Genomic DNA, 24,530 nt, shown 5'->3' with positions numbered 1-24,530 from the left:
GCTGCTGCCTGACCTGACTGGTGTTCCACTCACCAGAGACTGTCCCTCACCCTCAAGCCGCACTGAGCATGTGGGGCCCATCACCTGCACCCACAAAAGGCCCCTTCTGCCCCCCCCCAGGTCCCGTCTCATGGGATCTTTCAAAACTCCACCTTTCAAAAGAGCTCTCTCTGGAACTCCTACTGTTTTATTTCCTCCAGCTCTTACCTTTTCCTCAGCTCCTTGGATGCTGAGGGTAGACCCACATGCCCTGGCAGCGTGGGGACAGGCTCAGAGCTTCCGCCTGTTCTTCACGTTGAAGTCCTGTCAAGCCGGAACAGCCGCCACCCTCCCCCTGACGCTGGAAGCCCAGCTTCAGAGATGCTCTGGTTTTTCACTGCAACTGCAGGAGTCAGGTGGGGCTGATCACGAGGGAGAATCATGGCCGTGTACCTTTGTGCAGAGAAGCTACTCAAAACTGGGGCTCTTGGGGCGGCCAGCCAGCCTGTTTGGTTTTTTCCCTAAGATGGCTCTAGTAGCACTTAATTGTCTTTAACTTTATTTGAAACAATGTTGTTAGAGTGTATTGTGACAGCTGTCATATCAGCGTGCATTGAAAAAAAAAAAACTTACCAAAATTGGTGAATTTTTGTGTAGCCATCTTAATATTGAAGATAAAAAAAAAAATAAGCAACACTTGCAGTGTATCACGCTTTATTGTTTCAAGAAAAGTGCGGCACTAATAACATTTCACAAATGAAATTCATTTGAACCACGTCTTTGCTGGAGAAATACGTACAATATTGACATGTTCACATATCACAGTAAATGTGTCAGAACTGAGGCACACCAAGGGAATATTGACCGAAATATGACATTTGTACCTTTCCTACATTTAAACTGTACACATTTTAAACTCTTACTTATAATTTTGTGGTTTAATTGATCATATTTTAGGATTGGTGCTCGGACATCGCAGCGAAGCAGAGCAGGCTTTCCCTTCGGAAAAGAGGAACCTGGCGTCTGGACCCCACGGTAGCGCTCATTCACGTATTCATTCACACAGCCACTCGGTCCACCAGGGCGTTCTGAGTCCCCACTCTGCTAGGCGTTGTGCCAAACACTGAGGATACAACGATAAGCAGGTAACCATCACCTCGGGGCTCATGGGAGTGATGCTCAACTTGTGCAGATACCCTAGAGTCTAAAACAAGGAGCCCGAGAGGAGTTCCTCAATGGGTTCTGCATAAGAACAGGGTGCAATTTTCTGTAAAAGGATGACTCTTGTTATTGTGCCAAGATTAGGTCGTCAGAGGGTTCTGGATAGGGGTGCGGGCAGGCAGGTAGAAGGTAGACTCATAGGCTGACGGTGGCTTACAAGGGCGTGTGGTGGCCTGGGATGGGGTGGCCGTGGGTGAACTCAGAATTCATTACAAGGCAGAGTCGTCAGTATTTGCTGACGGACTGAATGTGAAGTTTGAGAAAACAAGAAAGTCAAAGACAAGAAATTACAGAGGTAAGATACAATATTCGAGAATTCAGTTTGGCCTGTGCTGAGCCTCTCGGATAGCCACCAGATCAGAAGAAAGCAGGATGCTGACCCAAACAGACAGTGGTCAAGCTGCTGCCAGTCCCTCGAGAAGGCAAGTGGAGAGTGTCGTTTCTGAGGAAGCCTAACCGGAAGCTTAACGAGGCTCAAGGTCTTAAACCTATACAGTCAAAGTGCAGCTCTAGAACAACACTAATGTTACTTTCCACATTTCTGAACTTGAAGTTCAAACAGCATAATTTTTAAAAATTATATCCCTGACATCTCTGAATAGACCAACATGTTGATTATAAAACAAAATGCATATGCTTTGCACTCTTGGTAGAATTCTCTCCATAATATAATTCATGGCAGACCCAATACTGGGTCATCTTCGGTTCAGAAAGTCTATTCCTTCGGTCTATTTCACCTGCTCCCTTGTAAGTTTCACCTTGGATATTTGAAAGATTGATTTATAACTGAAAAATATCTACTAAAATATTTTAAAAGATGGACGCATACAGGACTAGCCCCTGATATCTTCCCATCTACCATATTTTGCCATGTTTAATGCACACTTTTTTGCCCAAATTTTTCAGGGAAAAATAAGGATGCACATTATACATGGGTATAACAATTACATACCATGGGTATAATAATCCCATGTATAATGCACACAAAAACATGGGCACCCATTATACCTGGAAAAATACAGTACCTTTCTACCTGTCTGCTTCTCAAAGACCATCAAGGGAATAAATTAAGGCACGATGTAGGAAACTTTAAAAAAAACCCATACATTTGGAGGCACTGATTCACAGCGCAGGCTATCAGAGCAATGCAGAAACAGAGAGATGCGCACACTCACACGCACCTGGCCTTGTCCTCGCAGGTGGTGGCTACTGCCCTCTCCCAGGGATTCTGCTGGCTACACTGGTCCCACTTTCTCAAGAGCCTATGTCCATGGAGGCCCACGCAAGCTTTAGTCAAGCCCAGAGAGAGTCAAGAGGCAGGGCGGCCATGGACGCTGACCCCCTGCCCAGGCACTTTGTAGGAGCGGGAGCCTCTGTGGACAGGAGAACCTGGTCCCCGAGGCGGGAAGAACAAGGTTCTCCTGAGGGCCATTTTAACCCTGTCTGCGTATGACAGCAAGACCTAAGCCACAGGCATCATTACAACGCTCAGATGGCGCTCAATGCATTTAACTAAAAAAGGTAAGTTACGCTTAGTGAAGTTTTCAAAGTAGAGAAATTAACATGGAGAGAATGATAGTCTTTTTTTCCTGTTCAATGGCTTCATTTCATTGGCTGTTGTTATCCTTTTTTTTAATAGATCAATAAAGTAACCGATCGTTCACTTGGCCACTTGCCTTTTTTATGATCAAAATACTTTAAGTAACAGTGATAACCAGGCCTTTGGACCACTGTGGTCAACAACTTTCCTCAGGAAAGACAAAAGATATGCATATTTCCACACAAAAAAAACTGGTAGAAAACAGCCCGCAACATAAAAGGAGTGCTTTGTGGGTGTCTTCTGACCCCCAGAGAGATGCTAATAAATTCACATCTGAAAAATATTATGTTCTATTCTACTTCTCTCAAGTCTCCTCCAGTGTGGTCTGCCCCAGGGGAAAATGTGACAAGTTGTAAAAAATTTGAAATATGATCACTTTCACCTGCTAGTTCACTACAACTTCTATAAACGACAGTCATACTTCCTCAAAGGACAAGAAAGTCGTTTTGGGGCGTTGCTTAATGAATGCTCTTATCATTCAAGTGATGGGAAAACTTTTCAGGGAACTTGTATTCCAATGGACCTAAGTTACCACAAGTGCACACGTTTGGCACATGCTGAAGTCAGTGGGTAAATAACGACACACCATGAATCAGTTCGAGTGTCGAGTTTCGGAGGCAACAGAGCGGGGAGCTGGTCCTGCCGCCATTAACTTCACAGGCTCTGACAGCTGGCTTTTCTGCAGGTATTACACCCTTCACCCCTTCACACCCATTAACCACCCTAGTGCCGACGTCCCTGGTCTCTCATCTGTCTTACTGCGGGAGCTGCTCGTAACCCTCCCACCCCACAGTACAGCACAGTGCCACCCGCTGCTGGAAGCTCTTCCCTGGACTGTCCTTGCTCTTCAGATCACATCCACCCTCAGGCCCTGGGGCTCCTGCATGCCCTGTGCCTCCAGGCCCACCTCTGGGTGCTCGACACCTATTTTATTCTCAGGAGGCACTGAAACTCATTCACTTCCTCCATCTTGCTGAACAGACCGAGTCCTTTGCCAATGATCTTCTTTCTGCCAAGAACATTCTCCTCCTGGCTCATTCCACTGCCCCTGCCAGGATCCACGTAAGCACCAGTTTCTCAGGGAGAATGTCTCGCCAACCGGTCAGCAGAGATCCCCTCTCACGAGGCTGCTGACCGCCCTGCATCCCCGCCAGGACACCTACCCCAGTTTACTCTGATTACGTTTCAGCATAGTCCCTTAGCATAACGTCCACTGCCACTCACCCTAGACCTTCCTCATGCCTGACGCAAAGAGGGCATCAAGAAGTAGTTAATAAATAAATGATGTGATAAATATGGCATATGCCATACCCTAAGGCTGTCTTGCTCATTATGCATTCGACAAAGCATAGGCTAGACCTGTATAATCAATGGATGATACTGAAGGAATGCGTAGGAATAAATCACATAGCGTGTTTCCTAAGACCCTGGATTACTATGGGGACAAAGCAGGGGTGGAGGGGACTGCAATATACAGACCTTGCCCTTCCTTGTCCTCAGGATGAGAGCCTGATGTTTATTTGCTTTTCTAGTGTCTTTACTTGTCCTTATTGACCGCTGCAATATTTAACTAGCCAACATTAATCACTTTGGAAAGACTTTGGAAATCAGAGAGCTGAGCTTATGGGCAAATGCTTTTTGTTTAAGTTGCTTCCAGATGATCACACTAAAAAACAACCTGTTTTAAGGAGAATCAGCTATGAGTAATGTGAGAATTAAGGTTAGGAAATGGAGACTTAGCTAAACAGAGGGGGAGATTTAGAAAGAAAGTAAGGTAAGATGCATTAGTGCGGACAGGAGTTTTCTTTTTTTTTCCTAGAGAATTTAAAGGCAGCCCGAGAGTAAACATGTTAAATGGCTCTAAGTACATCGCTGAGGATGCTGCTACTATTTACCCCATTTCTCTAACCACTGTCTGAGCAGCTTCCCAAACAGGGGAGCCCTAATGGATTTGAATAGCTGTACCTGAAACTTTGCTGATTTCTGGTCCTACCTTCATGCCCCTTTATATCACACTCTCGTTCTCCACGACAAAGTTATTGACTGCGCATTTCCTCCTGATTTATCTGTGGTTTCTTGCTTCCTTCATGGTGGGTCATCTGGCCTTTGCGTATGTCTAGCTCCTTTATAGCTGCCACCCCCAGCCCTATTCAACCTCGTGGCCTTGTAGAATAATTGACGGTGTTCGGAGAGAATCAATGTCCCCTTATTGCCCACAGCGGACTCTTTCCTGAGCACCACCCTGTCCCCTCCCATTACGTTCAGACCCACACTGCACAGTCATGCCTGTAACCCTCCTTGGAAGCACCCAGACATACACAACTGTAATCTTGTAATTGTTCTTGTAATGTCTTTTTTCCCCATCAGACTGAGAGCCGTAGGAGTAAAGGATCATTCTAAATGCTGGTTGAGCAGCCTTAATTCTAAAGGATACACATCCATCATTTCATAAAAACAATTAAGCAAAGCCTTGGTCATGCAGGGAGGCAGTTCAGATCGATTGCTTCTGCCTTTTAATTTTTATTTACAAAACAAAAGAAAATCCTCAGGATTTCAATTTGTCTCATTGGGAAACAGGAGTTCCCTTCATAGCTAGCAGAGCCATTTTCACCTTCCTCTTGACACTCTTGATCTTAGCTACACACACAAAACTGTATCTGGACCTTCTTATGTGGACTTCTTGAAAGGATTCATTTTGGTTTCAAACTATGTTTGCAAAATTAATCTTAGATTACTTTATGGTATTAATATGATGTTTATATTTTTCTCATTATAATTTTAAAAAGTTTTTAGATTTTATGTGTTTATTTTTAGAGAGAGGGGAAGGGAGGGAGAAAGTGAGGGACCGAAACATCAATGTGTGGTTGCCTCTCAAGTGCCCCCTACTGGGGACCTGGCCTGCAACCCATGCATGTGCCCTGACTGGGAATCGAACCTTCAGCCCTTCAGTTTGCAGGCTAGCACTCAATCCACTGAGCCACACTAGCCAGGGTGATGTTTATATTTTTCAAGTATACATATTTCCAATCTCATAAAATCAAAATATTTATCCAGATATTAAAGGTATTCCACAATCCGGTTCAACTTATTATCCTATTATCAAGCTCTGGCTTTCAACTGTTTTTAACATCTTTCTGTTTTGCTCACATTCATTTGTTCATTTCCCCTCCAAACCTATTTGCACAAAAAAAATTTTGAAATTATGTTGATCTTGTTATAGATCTTGACTATGAAAAGAGCCCTTACTCTTTGTTTTAATCAGTGTTGGCACCGTCTCAATCAGGTACGCTCTCGACTGCAACTCTGTCAAAGGCGGAAACAGGAAAGTTCACGTCTTGCTCATTGAACAGCAGTGAGCAGGCACCCAGGTAATGGGCAGGTCATTTGGTGACCAGGGAGACAAACGTGGGCAGCACATTGTTTCCAACATGACCTTGGTGGCGGTCTCCACTCCAGACCACAGAAGGGGACTGCCCGTGGAGACTCACTGATAGAAGACCCAGCCAGCAACTGAGGGAGGGGACATATTTACTCACAGTCCCATTGCTTAGAACTCAGTTGTCCACCGTTTCTGACTTCGTGGGGAGCACACACTGTGGTCCGCCCGCGTGGCCAGGAAGCAGGGGATGTGGGTGCCAAGAAGCTCAGTTTCTCTGCCCCAGAGAGGGTGTAATGCTGCAGCTGCAGACACGAGTAATACGCCTCCTTTTGTTGCCTTTTGTGTCATTTTTACTATTTAACATTTTACATATGTATTGCTTATTTACTTGCATACACAGTTCTTTGCAATGGTTAGAAATCTTAGGTGAGATTTTGCCACACCCTGCCTTGCTGTCATCCCTCCTTGCGGAATTCACTAACTTGGGTTTCTGAATGCAGGTATTTTGAGATGGGCTCAAGTGCCAGAATGGTATCTTTTATGCACCAGATGTGAGCAGGCAGAGTTGCCAGGACGTTGTGAAAGTTAAAGAGAGGGGCCTGTGTTCCCAGACAAACAGAAGGACCGCCCACTCCATCAGAGACCTGGGACTAAAGGGAAGGCAAGCAGACTCACACTGGGATTCTTCCAAAGCTCTCAAACTCTCTCGCAAGTGCCCAGTCTCCCTCTCCTCTCCCCTTCCTTTCCCTCCCCTCCCTGCTCCCCCCTCTCTCTCATAGAGAAAATAACTCCCAATACCCCCATAAACACCCAGTTTTCAGACTGATACTGGTACATACTGTTATAGCAATACATGTCAGCAGCTCTGAATAATTACATAAATTGAGGCAACTTGATGGGGAAATTCGTTTAAATTGGTGGGAATGTGGCTGGTGCTCATCTGTTACAGCAGGGGTTCATTTATTAGAGCAGAGACGCGTGATCACAGAGAGCCAGACCAAGAGGCCAGAAAGAAAGACTAGAGGTGAGCAGGAGGAAAGACCAAGCCAGAAGGACTCAGGGGACATCTGAAAGGACAAGTGACACAGAACTGAACTCTGATGAGCACCACACGTGGGGGTCCACGCGTACATGGCAGTGGACTTCAAGAGGGATCTGGGCATAAATAGCAAAATCCCCCAAATGGATTTGTGTTTAGGGGAAGAGTGTCCTTTTCCAAAAAAATCTTGGAAAAGCCAATGATAAGAGCCACTAGGGTAGCAGACATGGTCCCAAGGCAGCAAAAGGAGCAACAATCATAGGTAGGAAATTAATCCAGGTAAGTCCCCTCTCCATTACCAATCAATTTTGTCCTATCGATTCCATCTATGGAACTGGCTCACACCTATGCCCCAATCCTCGTCTAATCCACTAGAAACTTTCACCAGATGAGGACACATTTTCCTTATTGGTTTCTCTACATCCTCTCTTAACCCCTGCAATCGACCTTCCCTTGTTCTGAGTTTCCCTTGTTCTCCAGCCTGCGACCCCTGTGTCCCTTCAGTCATGCTGGTCTTCTCTCTGTCACTCAAGCCCTGTAGCCCTGGGGCCTCTGCACACTGTTCTAGCTAAAGACTCTCATCCTTCCCTGTGCTTCACCGACGGCCGCACGCCCTTCCGGTTCTGTGCATGCATCACACTCGGAGCTGCTCCTCTGGAGCCCCGGTGAGGCGAGCCGTTGTGGTGACCGACCTCCAGGGCCTCCCGCGCGTCATCCTCACCACCGCACTCGATGTCTGACCTCACCCATGTGGCCCAAAGCTCCTGGAGGCAGGGAACCGCATATGTGTTGCGCCTCCAGCATCGGCCACAATGTGTCCCACAGTAAACTCTGAACTCATATGTGTTGATTGAACTGAAAAAAAGAACTGAGAGCTGAGGCGCAAGGTTTGAGAGGGCAGATGGCACAGCCGCTCTCACCTGAAATACTGAGCTGGCGAATAGTTGATTTCAAAACCTCGTGTGACACTGGACAGCAGGACAGAGACAGAGGCAAGGTAGGGAGAGGGATAACATGGCACCCGGGCAAACGGGCAGGCTGGGCATATTCTGGCCACTGCCAGCCAGCACGTGAAACTGTTCACGTCACTTTTCTTTAGAAGGAACAATAGTAACATGTCATCAGACACAAGCACATAGCACCTTATGGTCCCACTTGTTATAACATTAATTCAACATATAACCCCTGAGGGCCTGTCTCGGAGGCAAAGGTCTTTGAGGAAACTCAAAGAGTTTACGATCTCGTGACACAGAACTCACCCATTTTCTTACATAAATTGAACAGGCAACAAGATAGGGAGCCTGAGGACAGAATCCCCTTTGCGATAATTCCACCTGTGTATTGTAGCTGTTGTTTTTCTGTATCCCCCTTTTAGAATAATAGAATTATGATAAGTGCATCAAAGAATTATTAATAGACTAAGGCATATATTTGAGTTTGCTCATAGACATTTACATACTATAAATTCAAAGGCCTATGTAATTTTGATGAATGAGACAAACACAAAATGCCGCTCCTAATTATTTTAACAATATCGACAGGGGCAACAAGTCAGACCCTTGGCTTCAGAAACCTGGCACCCCAGCGCCATTCAGGCCTCCGGGCTCAGAACGGGGAGGTGGGCTGCCTCCTCCCTCTAAGGGGCCCCCTTTTAACAGCAAATTCTTATGGCTTATGTGTTTTAAAGCCAGAAGTAGGGTTACTTAGGAGAACTGAGACTTCTGGAACTACAGAAAGCCTATAATCTGTTTACTTGCTGTTCAGTGAAGCAGGCAAGTACGTAGGAACGGCGGCAGCACCAACAGACGTGCTGTGGGTTCGTGTTCCGTTCTACCTCCTTGGGGAGCCTGGTCCCCACAGAGACTGCCGTGGTCCTTGGCTGAGTCCTTCGCTGTTGCGTCTCTGACCCCACACGGCCACAGGCGTAGTTCTGGTGTCCGGGCTGGTGTGACCATTATTGACGGTCCTGATGGATTTGTACTGCCACCGGATAGGCACATGTTGCTCTATTATTTCTACTCGGGCTTTAGGACTCCACCACATCAAAAAAGAGGGACAGCGACACAAAGAAGGGTTAGGGGAGACTGTATGCTTTGGCCACATGCAGGCCAGGACCCGAATCGCTGACCGACACTAATTTGCTCCGTTCACTCTCGGCACTCCCTGAATTTCAGCTCCTCGCCTGGGCGGTTGGGAAGAGCACAGGCAAACACCCTCGCGTGCACATCCCGGCGCCTCCCCCAGGCGCCGCGCACCACCACGGGCCGGTGTCACTGCGCATGCTCGTGAGCGCCTGGGGACGCCTCCTGTTTCGTACCGCAGAGTTGAGAAAACCCCACTTTATTTTTATACATAAAAGTAATATGGGGAGAAACTAAAACAGGGTGGAATACCTATTGATTCGTTCCTGGTGGGAAATATATCTACACAGATAATTAGGCTAAATAGTGTACAAAAGATTTAGGAGCATCTCTCGGAACGGAATCTCAACCGTTTTCATTACACACACGTCTTTCTTTCCTGTTGTGCGTGTTTCAGAACACACCGGACAGTGAATGGAGAAAATGAGTAACCGCCAAGACCAGTTCCCCAGAAGCTCCACCGCACTTCTCTGCTCTTCCCTGCTGGGGCACCTCCTGCCGAGAAACGGGGGACAGGAGGCTAGACTCGACTACAACTCTGCCATTCCCTGGTTGTAGTGAGTTGAAGGGTGGGTCCCCCAAAATATCTCTACGCAGAAACCCAGAACCTCAAAATGTGACCTTGTTTGGAAAAAGGGTCTTTGCAGGTACAATTAAGGATCTTGTGATAAGATCATCCAGGATTGAGAGTGGGTCCTGAATCCAATGGCCTGTGTCCTCATGAGACAGGAGAGAAAACAGGAAAGAGGAGCATGTGAAGATGGGGCAGAGGTTGGAGTGATGAAGCCATAAGCCTCTGAAAGCTGGGAGCCACGAGAAGCAGGAGGCATGGAAGAACGGCCCCCAAGAGCCTTAGGAGGGAGCTCAGCCCCAGGGATACATTGGCCTTGGGCCTGCGGCCTCCAGAACTGTAGAAGGAGAGGCTCTGCGGCTGTGAGCCATCGAGTTTGCAGTAATTTGTTATGGCAGCCTTAGGGAACCATGCAGCAGGTTTTGTGGGGTTCAGTGTCCTCGCATACAAAATAACCGTGTTGGAACAGATGATTCCTAAAGGGATTTCCCACTCTGATGCAGTGGCGGTGATTAGCTGCCTACATGCGGGCCACACAAAAAATAATAATAATCCTGAAGCTACAGGGAGGTCATTAAGGCATTGGAGAGATCTTCACTCTTTTGCAACTCCCATTTCTGTCTAATTTCACCACTTGGGTGTATGCAGAGTCCAACTCAGAAGCAGAACAAGCTCAGAGGTGAGAGCAATCGATGCGGTCACGATGCAGGACGCGCAGCTCTAAGAGAGTTACACAAATGTGGTTTCATAGCTGACAAATTTACTCTGAGGCTCATCACTTAACACTTTGTCGTTGCAGTGGAAATAAATTTAATCTGTTATTTTTCCCTTTGGTTCAGCGGTCACTTGAAGTTTATTCAACTGTGCACATAGTGTTTACAGAGCACGGACTCATACATGACGAGGTGGGACGTGCTGGAGGCAGAGAAATGAACGGCAGGGAGCCCTGCCCTGTTGTCGAGTTTTGCGGGGGCAACAGGCAAGCAAAACAAAAGCTACATACAGGGCAATGAGTGTGACAACTTATAATTAACAGGTGTCTCGGGGGACATAACACATGGGAACCGAGCATTTAACTGGGCCTAGGAATTGGGGAAAGCTTCCGGGATGAAGAAACACTGAACTATCCCAAAATCTGAACAGATGCTGTCAGAAACAATGGAAGGGGAAGGTATCACAGTTAAATGCATAGTTCTATGAAATGATGTTCAGGAAACTGGACATAGTGAGCTGAGCTGGGGCATAATGTGCGTGCGATCGTGTGGCAGGAAACACCTACAGAGAGAGGCAGAGAGCACACAAGAACCAGATGTGTTTCAACTGCATTAAAGCAATAGGATTAACAGAAAATAGAGGGTTGACAGAGCTCAACTGCCAACTCTTGTTGGGGTTAAGGGTAATAAATAATATCTGTTGCTGATGCAGTGACCAGGAAGACAATAGCATCAATTTTTGTTGTTTTGTTTTAGGAGGGACTACCAACCTTTATTTACACTAGGGTTCAGGTTCATAGCCAACTTAGCATAGTAAAGTGGAGAAAAGCACAGATTCTAAGACCAGGGTTCAGACTGCAACACAAGCATTTAACTGTGTGACTAGAGGCCACTGTTACCGGCAGATTCTTCAGTCAGCGGGGGAGCGCATCACTCCAGCATCCAGCAACTGTTAGAGATGCCTCTGCCCCAGCCCCTCCCGGGTCCCACCCTGAAGGTGGCTCAAAGAACAGGGGCTGGGCAGGCCTCAGCCCTGCTGGTTAGGGGCTACTCAGTGAATTGCTGAACCTCTGAGGCAGCCCCTCACCCCAAGGAAGACAACAGTATCATTAATCACCAGGGCAGGGCATATCTGACAATGCAGATGAGGCGCTCAGGCTAGAAGCACTGGCCAGAGATCTTCATGAAGCTGTGCAGTAGTGAGGTAAGGTTAAAATAAGAAAATAAATTCATGGGTTAACATTCACTTTCACATCTCCAGTAGGTAAGATCTTTCAGGAACTGCAGAGAGAGTTAAAGAAGAGAGAGCCAACAAAGCAATTCCCAAAACCATCAGCACATGAGGAGAATCTGAGGAAACAGAGTCCACACGCATGGAAAAAAGATGCTAACGCCAATGAGGGAGCAACACGCCCAGAACGTGTGTTGACTTGAGAGCCACTAGCGGAGGCAACTCCAGAGAGAGGAGATTCCAGCAACATCACATGCTCCAAAAGATGAAATGAAAAAGAAAGGTTTCCAAGAGCTGTGGGCACTTGAAGATGACTGATAAGTTCAGGACGGGTAATTCAATGAAGATGTAAAAGAAAAAAAGACCCAAAGTACAAACCCAGCGATTTCATTAGGAATGAACCCAAGAAGCACAAGTCACGTTTGGCAGAAGAGAGCTCTGACGTGAGAGAGGCACGGTCATGGAGAGAGAGCAATGAGAGAGGGGCCAATGTCCTTGACTTTGACAGAGGAGTTGAGATCCAGAACGCAAGTGGGAGAATTATACACAGGAACAGGGACATCAGCCAATAACAGCCTTTTTTCAATTTTATGGGTGTAAAGTTGGCATACAAAAAACACCGCACACAATGACAGTACACAACTTGATGAGTTTGGACATACCGCTCTACTCAAGGTAATAAACTGAGGGAAGGGTGGCCAAAGATGATGGTCAGTTTATAATGGTGACAATGCGTCCCACAAGGAGAAGCTTTCTGTGCTCCGGTTTCCTTCTTTGCAAGAAAGAAATAGGAACAGCCACTCTATCAAAGGGTTGTAGTGAAAATTAAATTAGAGATTACATGCAGCACAGTGAGTAGAATTGTGCTGACACCTGGTAAGTGAGCTTTCCAGTGTCGATTGTTATCATTATTGTTATTATCCCTACTATTATTTCCTTATTAGTACGAGGAGGACTACGAATACTCACACATTCTGAGCATGTGGTGTTGGGGACAGCAGCAGCCTGAGAGAAGAAAGACGTCGTGGAACAGCGGTTACGTAAACAAGAAGGGGAGCTGTCTGAGAGAAACCCTAAGGACCCACTGGAAACGCGCCATCTGCTTGGGGACAGCAGGCCATACCCCTGTGACGGGCTGTCCCACTGGGGGAAGGGTCGGGGCCTGGGAGGCAGTGGGGCAGGGTGCTCTGGAGCTGGAACCAGGCAGCGTGGACACAGCAAAGACCAAAGGGAAGACGTCAGGGGCAGGCAGGAGGGTGTGCTGCTGATGGACCATAAGGCTCCAGACGGTGGGGAGTCAAGGAGGCCCCAGGTGAGTGAGGGTTAAATTTGCGTTTATGGGATTTTAAACATATGTACATTAAAAAAGCAGATTGGACATAATACATATTTTCTAACAATTATTAATATATAATATATGTCTACATAGATAGGGTATGTTTGTGTGTGTGTGTGTGTGTGTGTGTGTGTGTGTGTGTAAACATTTTCAGGGCAGAGTGAGTACTAAAGATGTGCCAAAAATCCAATGATTAACCTCATATAGTTGACATAATTTCAATAGATTTTTTAGAGGCTGTTATTTATATCTAAGAGCAAGATCTGTTTTTTTCAATGAAAACTTCAAAACTAGCCACACTATAAAACTGATGAAGAACACCAGAACAGATGAGTATGAATAAGAAATAACAATCTATCTGGTAATGAATATACATGTGTTTCTCATCCCTGTCTCTTCTCTCTTTTATCATTATACCCCTCGCTCACAGTTCAAATAGATTGTCTTTCATGAACTTTGGTTCATCTCTGTCTTCAAAGAAATCCATAATTGTTCATGACACATCAACGTCAGGAAAGTACAGAGGCTGAACAATAGGAGACAGGTGCTGATTAAGTATTTAGCGCTGCATCTAAGGACAGAAACATCACCACACACCTGTTCTTAGTTGTCATGCTAGGCTCTCTCATTTTCTGGCCCTGGCAATCTGACATAGTAGATGTGACTTCACTAGAGGTTGAGAAATAGGAAATGACATCCTCAGAGTTCAGTTAGATCTTACATAAAAATAAGTCACTGTGGCGTTTCATCCTTCAGAGACTTCCTTGAGGCAGAAATAACCCTCTGTTATCCAAAATAAAGCACTGTATCACAAGACCACAATTTGTCTTGGTAATGAAGCTAATTGTGTCATCAGTTACAATCATATTGTTTGAATATGGTGATTCTAAGCCAATAATTCAGTCCTTCACATGAAAATAAGACAAAAGATGTAACCCATTAGTGAAATTTGCTTTGTCTTCCTGACTTCCAACCACCTACTGATTCAACCATTCTGCTGCAGCAGAGATGGGGTTAAGTACATATATTGAAGTCGACAGCTTTTCTTTAATTTCAGAATCATAACAACTGGCGCTCTAGGTAAATATTCGTGCTGCATTAAACATTTATTAAAGTAATCTATTAGTCATCATCACTAAATTTACTTCAACTCGGAAACCCTTGTTTCTATGTCCTCTACCGTCCAAGGAACCTCCTCTCACCTAGTTCAACCGTGTCTAAGGCAGTCTTACCAACCCGGAAACAAATGATAGTGCTCACCCACATTTCCACCGGCCTGAAAACGGCCACAGTGCACGCTCCCGTTAAAGTCTGTTTCTGTGCTGTAGTCATCCACGGGCTCCCAGAAAACGCATGTATTAATTTATTCAACAAAGATTTATCCAATTAAGTCTGTCCTAGGCACACCACTGAGCAGTAAGAAAACATCATTAAACAAGATGCACATGCCTCACACCCCCCAGGAGCTGAAACTCACAGACCTGCTGGTGTTGGAAGTTTTCTCAGCAGCAGGACTAATTTGCTGAATTCACCAATTTACTGATTTGCCAAGAATAAATAGAAGCACATTCCATATTTAGTAAATAAATCAAGCACTCTTAAGGAAGTCGCTAAAAGATGGTTTTGAAGTTGATAGCAATCCTCTCAAAGCTATTCAAGTTAAACTTCGGTTACTGTAAGTCAGTAACTTTTGTAAATGGGGCGATTTGGCCGGGTGAGAAGTTGGGGAAAGTCAGGTGTTACTCACTGATCATCCCGCCCTGGCTGATCCCAGGACCCGCTGTCAGTCACCTCCCCGAGTCTCCGCCCAAACGGTGCAGCTGCTGCGGCAGGAAGACCCTTGTCTGCGGTGTACATGGTGGCAGCGAGTCTCAAACACCGGACAAAAGTCGTAAAGCGAGTGTCGAGCCTGGCCGAACACTGCACCTCTGGCCTCAGCACCCAGTTCGCAGTAACTACGAGGGTCTGCGCCGTGCCTGTGCGCTCACACACGAGCCCTGCTTCCTTCCCTCCTTCCTTCCCAGCAGCACGCGTGGGTTAATCGTGCTGGTAATGTCCACCGCCGCCTCGGAGCAACCCGTCCCCCTCGGGAACTGCACAGGCCCAGCCCGTGTGGCTGGGAGTTCAGCGCTCCACCGTCAGACACGGCTTTGGGAATGAGGCTGTATTTGGATTCCCAGATCAGTGACCCCGCAAACTCCGGGAAGAAGAGCAGCGTCCGTGTCATGTGTGTCTGTGAATGAATTTTTATTTGTTTTTGATTTATTAATTATGGCTGACATACAGTGTTTCTGGTGTAAAACCTAGTGATTAGACATTGCTATGTCTCAGGGTATGATCACCAAAATGATTCTAGCACCCCAACCCTAGTGATTATGATGTTATTGACCAGCTCCCCTACGCTGTACCGTATGTCCCTATGACTTATTCCATGACTGGCAGTTTGTACTCTTAGTCCCTTTACCTTCTATGCCCACCTCCCAACCCCCTTCCATCTGAGAACCAGCAGCTCATTCTCTGCATCTATGAGTTTGTTCCCATTTTGTTTTGCTTGTCCATCTGCTTTGGTTTTTAGAGTCCGCATATAAGTGAAAAATCACATGGTAGCTATCTTTTTCTGTCTGACTTATTTCACTTAGCATAATACCCTGTAGGTCCACCCACGTAGCAAATGGTAAGATCCATTCTTTTTTAGGGCCGAGTAGTATTCCATTGTAGATACGTACACTGTCTTCTTGATCCACTCCTCTGTTGATAGACACTTTGGTTATATCCATATCTTGGCTACTCTAAGTCACATTACAATGAACCCAAGGGTGTTCATTGTTTTCCAATCAGTGTTTTATGGAAGAGTGACACGTTCTGGCAAAATCAGGGGTGAAGTTTCCACAGTAGCAACGTTCACAGACTTTGTATAAAGTTGTAGGGCGGAGATGCTATCAGACATCATACCTGGCTGAGACTTCCCACTTATCCAGCGCGTATTTGAGCTGCACTAACCCTTAAAATCGAACAGGGCACAGTCTCCCCCTTCAAATGTTCAGCTCTGGTGAAGAAGGAATGTGATCTAATCCTTGGCGAGTATTAAAAGTCTGATACATGGGCTGGGTCTAGAACAGGACGAGGGTGAACAGGTATGAGGAATGGCATAAGCACGTGTCACGGAGGCAGGTCTAGGGAGCTTCCCAGGCGTGGGGCTCCTGGGCCCTCACGGAGACTAGGCTGGAGAGCCCAGTGAGAGGCAGATGAAAGGCCTTTTGGACGCCAACATCCCTGAGTGTTGTCCTCTCCAGGGGCGTCCAACCCACGGCCCGCGGGGCCCCGTGTTGCCCAGGATGGCTGTGAATGTGGCCCAACACAAAATCTTAAATTTACCTAAAACGTTATAAGAGTTGTTTGTGATTACATGTCTCAATGTATTCAATGTGTGGCCCCAGACAACTCTCCTTCCTCCAGTGTGGCCCAGAGACACCAAAAGGCTGGACACCCCCCTAGACTTTAAAGAGGGAATTGGATGGATTCAAGCAGAGAAGTGTGCTTATAAGTTGTACATTTGCAATGGATTTCAAAAATCCAGAAATAGGACAATTAAAATGGTCAGATCAATAAAACAGAAATTACTGCGAGCTGTTGGCACAGAAAGACACCACGAACCAACTGAAAGTACTGAAACTGCCATGAGGGAGTTTCCTAAGGGAGGAAGTTACTCCATTTCCAAAGGGAAGAGTCGGGAGTGGAAGAGGCTTGTTGGCCCTGCGTGAAGTCTCCCCGGAGTCCCCGAGAACCAGCCGCAGATCAAATTGGGGAGTAAATCTGTCTGTGGGTCTTTCCACATCCACTCCTGGTAAGCAGCATCAGAAAAGGCGGCGTTTAAAATAAAGGTCAGACCCTGGCTGGTGTGGCTCAGCCAGTTGGAGTGTTGTCCTGTAGAAGAAAGGTTGAGGATTCGATTCCCAGTCAGGGAGCACAGCCAGGCCGCAGGTTCAACCCCAGTCAGGGCACATACGAGAGGCAACCAGTTGATGTTTCTCTCTCACATAGTTTCTCTCCCCTCCCTGTCTCTCTCTCTCTCTCTCTCTCTCTGTTTCTCTCTCTCCCCTTCCTCCATCTCTAAAAGCATGGAAAATATATCATCGGGTGAGGATAAAAATAAAATAAAGGTCAACAGTTTTACCCATTTTATTGTTCTGTCTTCTCTCAATAATAACATGTTTGCTAAGCGATAGATTGATAATACTTCATTTTCCCTTCCTCTAAAAATACAGCATCTGTGTCCTGAATATTCAGCATTTAAAGATCATTAAATAAAAAATATTCTAAATCCATAGTAATACAGCTTGTTAAATTAAGACAAACTATGTTCAAATGAGAACAGCAGTTGATGACCGCTTTTATTTAAGAAGTTAACATTTTTTTTTGTTGGAATTTGAAACACTTGGAAAACAAAACCAGCATGCTGTCCATAAGAGAATCGGATCCTCCTGTTCACATTAAGAACTTCTGAGAGTAGATTATGACTGTGTTTTGGACCCTTAATTCAAAGCATGTCTAAATGCTTTGAGGCTTCTGGGCAGATTTTCCTGATTATGTGAAGAACTGCATGTAAAAGATTAAAAATGTGAAATAAACAAAACCGCCTCTGTGAGGGAAGGGCAACACGCAGCCACCCCCGCGGGAAGAGCGTGGGTGAGAGCCGACAACGACAGATAAATGGCCTGGAGTCTAACAGGGAAAAAAGGCTTTCCTTCCCTCTGCTCTGCAACTCTCCACTTCATTTTAGTTACCAGCCATTAAAGCCGTTGAGAAGGTAGCTTAGATTTTAAAAATGCATTTATTAACTTTATCTCTTCAATGTGTTTCCTTCACCGATTTGTACATATCATCATTGTATTATATTGAAAGCTGAGAAGGGACATTTATAATGCCATCAATTTATAGCCTGTTAATAATTGTTTTCCATTTTATATATATTTACTTATTTTTAATCCTCACCTGAGGATATATTTATAGAGAGAAAGGATGAGGGAAAGAGAGAAGCATTGATCTGAGAGAGAAACACTGGCCACTTGCCTCCAGCACACACCCCAATGGGGAACCGAACCCACAACTTAGCTATGTGCCCTGGCTGGGAAACAAACTTACAGCCTTTCTGTGTATGGGCCGGCACTTCAGCCTGCTGAGCCACACTGGCCAGGGCAACTGCTTTCCATTTTAAAAGATATTTTCTTATATACTGTATATTTCTCTACCCAAACTCTCCATTCCTAAATACACACCTACACAAATAACAAACGTGTATACAAACACACATGATAGTTTACGATTTGGTAATGAGTGCTGGCTGAACCAAGTCTGATAAAAATATAATTTAAGAGTCCCACTAAGAGTAATATTGCTTCCAGTTTGCGTACTTTTGCCCCGCATAATTCAGCAACATTAGAAAGATATCTTTAAATGATAAGGATGCTTTGGCACAGAAAAAATGTGGAGCACAGCAAGTACACATTTGTTTTTTTGGTCATGTGACTTGATCCATTCTCCTAAATGGTAGAGTTAGCATAATAAAAATTTTTTTAAATGTTTAAAAAAAGTTTTAAGGTCCCATCTGGTCCCATCTACAAGTCTAGCACTTACCCAAAATGTGGCTCAGTTTCAGATACTTTTTTTCTTTTTCGGGGGGTGGGGAGGGTGGTGACTTTGATATGCAGGCCTCTAAAACAGTGTGTCATCCTAGAGGTTGACACTCAGTGCTACTGAGTGCTAGACGGTAAGTCAACCTGGGGAAAACCTAAATATTTTTATTTTACAGGGTAGGGCACAAGTAGGTTCATAGTTGTGAGCACATGAAACAGAGTTGATTCTTGTATTATCATTTATTAATTATTGTATTATTTTTCATACAAACAACTGTAAACCTATTTTTTCCCACCCCATATAAATACCATCCTCAATGCAAATATATCCCTCTAAGTCTAGTCGTTAGGGCTTAGAAAAGCTTTTACATATAAAAGCATAGTTACGTATTACCTTAAGAGTGAGTTCTTAAAAAAATTAAGGCTATCACAACCAGGTTGTATCCTATCTGTTCATGCAGCCCGACAGATACAAGCAGGTACAAGCAGACAGACTTACCTTAGCAAACAACAGAATGCCATTGGATAGCAATAAATGCTAAGGACCAGTACAAACACTGCTGTGTGTCCCATAATATGTTAGATCTTGAACTAGTAGAACTATGTACACAAAATGTATGAAAAGACATTGAACATGGACACTTCTGGTAGCAGGTATATGAGTAGAGCCTCCAGAGTCAGCCTGTTGAAGTCTGAAGGCCTCTCCTGCCATTTACTAGCTCATTGGCTTCAGGCGAGTTAAGTGACCTCTCGGTGCCTCAATGTCCTCATCAGTGGAGCAGAAATAATGATATCTACCTCATATGATGCTTTTGAAGGCCCAGTGAGCTCATTTATGTACTTGATATATGAAGAACAATGTCTGATAAACAGAGCTGTACATTTGTTATTATTAGCAATGAATGAAAGGTTGCTAAGTATGAAAGGAATATAGAATTCACTACCATCCCACAGAACTGGTAAAGTTCATGTCACCATATACCAAGACTCGACTTTTAGGTTGGTAACCAGAGCATCCGCCAAGTCAAATGTAAGGTATGTGAGGACACATTTGGGTCGTTGCTGAACCCTGGAACTCAGCCAACATCTGTTGAACACACGAATGAAGAAATTTAAACCCTGATGGGAATCATCCATGCATGAGAAACATCCAACATAAATTCTGGCAAGGAACTCAGCCAGTCAGGATGTCAGGGAAGCATGCCAAACATTGGGACGAAGAGAGGAGAGACGTCACAGTCTTCTTCTTCATGAAGTCTGCATTGCTAGCATTAGAGAGAGTGACAAACTCATTAGTTGGCTAAGCTTATCGAAGAAAATAAGGCATAAATGCTGCGAGTTCACCTACACAGAGCTATGTAGGAGCCAGCTGTAAAGACATGGGGAGAAGTCTAGTAAAAGCCAATAATTAACCACTCGCTCCAACAGGGTAGGCAAGGCAGCTGGTACATATATGCCTTCTGCTTGCTCCACAATGGAAGCCGCTTCTTTTAGAAATGCTGCATGATTCATCTCTGAATAAAATAAAGTCCTGAAAAATAAGAGAATCCCAGCTTGAAAAGCTATCAGCCAACAAGCTGGACCTGTGTTGGAAGCACTATAAAAAGATGGCTTCGCTCTATTAAGAACCAGGTCTGTCTTTCATTGTTGCAAATCACAATCTTTGCCTTGCAGCCATATGTCTGGCATGCATAGGGCTTTGTCACAGTGTGACTTTAATGTATAAATAGCTAAAATTTCAAAATCTACAGGTGCTTTAGCATGCCATTAAAGTCTCTAATAGCCTTTTAAAGTTCCATTTCTAGAGCAGTTAAGTGACAGAAAGTTTAGTAAGCACGTACTGCTATAGTCTTCTGGCAGTTTCAAAGTTTTAAAACTACCTATCCTCTCTAAATGCTAATATTTGCAAGTTTTCAAATGTGAATGCATTTTTTTAATTTGCCAAATAATGTGATGAATTGCTAAGACGTTGTTTACTGTGTCGAGAAAGCGGCTTGACTCCTAAAAAGAGACACAGGCTTGAGCAGGTAAGTAAGGAATTGAATGGGAGTTGAAAGTAAAGGTAGTGAGAACTGGTTGTGTATGTATCAGCAGCATTTAGGATCACTGAGTTTATGAATCGAAGGCAAGTTACTCAGACATACAGAATACCTGGTGAACTTGACTGTCTATAATAACACAGCTCTAGAAAAACTCTAGAAGAGTCTTCCTGGATGGTCGGGCTACGCAGCTGGGCTTGTGAAACACCAACGTGGACAAGTCCAGAGACATGATATGGAGAGAAGGACCTCAGCAGGTTGGAATCTGTTTGGAAAGCACAAGCTAATGGAGATGTAATGAGAGGAGACAAAGGGGTACTCGCTGCAAACCAGTTCTCTGTGGGGACAAGGTGAGACAGGATGAGGGGGCTGGGGACAGTGACCGCGCTGAGACCGGAGAAGGAAGCCACTTCTGCACTGGAGCAGGAGGCATGGAGAACAGGGAGAGTGGAGAAGAAACTCAGTCCCCAGACCGAGGAGCAGGAAGCTGACATTTCCAGCCTTTGTGCAAAGGCAAGCCATTGCCTGGGAGCGTGGGAAGCTGCCACGAGGTCAGACACTCCGTGCAGGTGCAGAAAGCCGGGAGTAGCCGATTGCTTCGTAAATTAAGATACTATATGTTCTTTGTTCTGGAGAGGTACCTGAAGAGAGATGCACTAGCAACCTCTCATTAATATTTATGTGCCTTAAGCTATGATAAATACCATCAATTCAAATATGAATTCTAGGGCTGATGGATTGGGCTGGGCCATTAGAACCGAAAGCCCAACTGGAAGACATGCATCAAGTTTCACCAAGGCAAGGCTGGCTGTGGCAGCATTTGCTGGCTGTGAGTGCCACATCTGTGACTGCTGTCACCCGTAATGAATCACCTGTGATGTCTATGTCAGAGTGCAGTTTTAACACATTCTTTCTTAGGGAACAAAGATAAAAGATTTTTGTCTCTCTGCAAAGAACATATTTCTGCTGAATAGACCCAGTATTTCTTGCCTAGGTGAATTTTAGTAGGAAGAAGATCAAGATCCCCAATGAAGAATGCCAAAAAGAGAGAAAGGCATAAATGGGAATGGGGAGGAGGTAGGGGAAGAGGAGAAAGGGAGGGAGAGAGAGACAAAGAGAGACTGGCTTTCAGTTTTTCATGTGGTGTGCTCACTGTCCCTATCTCTTGGCTGAAAGACACAGATGAGTTCAGATTGATTCATGCATGAGTAAGAAATATCTATAAGCCCCAGGAAACTGCATACTGGAGTCTAACCACTGCCAAAATCAAAATATAGCAGGTCCTTAGACCCTGAGAAGACGCTGATCTGCTTTCTGTCACTGACCTTTCTCTAAACGTTTGCATAATGCAGTCATACAGGACGGGCTCTTTTGCATCCAGGTCCTTCAGCATGGCTCTGAGAACACACCCGGGTTGTGTTTTGCAGTTCCTTTTTACCATGATGTAGCGTTTCAATGTATGGATGTACCACATTGTGTTTATCCATTCGATGGACACGCTTCATTCTTCCGTACACTAATATGTATTGAAAAGTGTGAGTAGAAGAGATAATATGCAATGTCTGCCATATATATTAACCCATAGAATCCTTTTATGATATAATATCATACAGGAAACACACTTTAGGAATTGCTACTAAGCCATTTACCTAGTATATATAAATGTTTTTAATTAAATTCTTTAAAATCATCTCTGGAATGAGCTATTCAGCTTTCGTGTTGCCCCTTTCCCTCAGTGTTATGGCCTTTGATCCCCAAGAAGAGATTAAAATATCATCTTTGTTTTCTCCTCATCCTCCCTTCTTTCTACTCCACAACAAACTTGCCCCAGTCCCTGCCCCATTCTCCTGAGCGCTCACCTGAGGTCTGTGTGCGGCAGGAGCACGTCTGCCCGCAGGGAACCCCTCTCTCTGGGGGAAGTGCCACCCTCTCATTCGAATCGATGCTCCGTGGCCTGTTAGGCTGAGCTGGGGATGACCTGGCCCATGAGCAAGACAAGCGGTCCAGCTTCCCGGACAGATTGTGCGTGTGAGCAAAGCAGGACAGACAGATTCGTCCCTGAGTCAGTAAAAAAAAAAGAGAGAGAGAGAGAGATGGATGGAGAGAGGGACAGAAGGGGAGGGGATGGGAGGGGGAACAAGACTCCCATTTTGCTTGAGAACTGCAAGCTATGAAATAATGCATTTCATGCCCAGCCACCGCAGCATTCACCCCCTTTGCCTGAGTTAATCTTCTGTCTCAGGCAATGGACACGTCATCCTACACGCAACTGAGTGATCAGCAAGGCACCGATGACCCCTGCGTTCATACTTACCTGGACGGTACTCAATGTCATTGAGTCTCTCCATTGAGAAGGGACCCTAAGTTCATACACACGGGGTGACAACTGGCTCTCCTGACCAGTTCTGCATCTGTTGATACTGTAGGAACTGCATTTGCAAGTACACAGCTCTTTCTTCAGAGAGTAAGTGGCTTAAGAGCAAAGGCAATAGTCCTGGCCAGGTAGCTCCATTGGTTAGAGCATTGTCCTGATACACTAACGTTGTGGGTTCTATCCCCAGTCAGGGCACATATGAGTCAACCAGTGAGTGTATCGGTAAGTGGAACAACAAGTAAATGTTTTCTCTCTCCCTTTCTCTCTCTGGAAAATCAACTAAAAAAAAAAAAACTGTTTAAGAGCAGAAACCATAGGTTGCCTTACTTGCATCTTTCATAACTCTTAGCAGGTGGTTCAATAAATTTGTTGAATTAAATTATTTCTCTGATATCTTAGTAGATAATGCATCATAGAGTTTATTGATTATAATTAATTGCTCCATCTCCAATTAAAATTCATTCACTGTAACTCAAACAGCACACCCATCATAAGATATTTTACATAAATTTTGCTGCAAATGAAAAATCCTGCTGAGGGATTTCCTTTGCCCTTCTGTCTGGCAGCCTGTTTTCCCTTAGTTTGAAATATTAGTCTCTGAAGACTAGTTTCCTTTGAGCAGATTATCAAGATTAACAATCATTCTGCATTTTCTATTCCACTAGGGAAGCTTTTTACTCAATTTCTCCAGGGAAACAAATGCAGTCTCTACTCTTTCTGATTTGCTAACTTATTTTATTTCATGTTGTTGCTGCTGTTGCTGCTGTTATTGTTATAATGTTCAGTTTCTGCAGTTAAGTTCTCTGAATAAAATGGAGAACATGCCCACAAAGCTTTGCTTTTTCTTGAAATAGTGGGCCCTGTATTCCTTACAGGAGCTCTGGGAGCCAGGAGGCCTTTGATCTCTACATATTTCCACTCCACACGAATATTAAGATCATCTTAATTCACTTAACAGAAGCTTTAGCAAACATTACTGGGCACCTACATTCTACCTGCTTCTGCCTTCAACATTGTGTAAACATGGCTGAAAAACACACCTTGCTCTTCTTTCACCAAATGCCTTCTTTTCCCCCTTCCCGAACATCAACCATGAGCATCAAAGTCTGGTTCTCTATTTCATGATGTTTCAGCCATGATGTTTTTTGCTTAGACTGTCTGTGACTTTCTTGGTTGGTTAAAATATCCATCGGGCTGATGTAACAGAGAATTAAAACAACAGCAGCTTCAACAGGACTGGACCTTTTTTCTCACCCACCTCATAGCCGGGGTGA

Source organism: Pteronotus mesoamericanus, unplaced genomic scaffold (assembly GCF_021234165.1).
Source record: "Pteronotus mesoamericanus isolate MK-2021 breed Mesoamerican mustached bat unplaced genomic scaffold, CSHL_Meso_final contig_74, whole genome shotgun sequence".
NCBI lineage: Eukaryota > Metazoa > Chordata > Mammalia > Chiroptera > Mormoopidae > Pteronotus > Pteronotus mesoamericanus.
The sequence above is the reverse complement of the archived record's forward strand: the minus strand, read 5'-3'. Positions refer to the sequence as shown.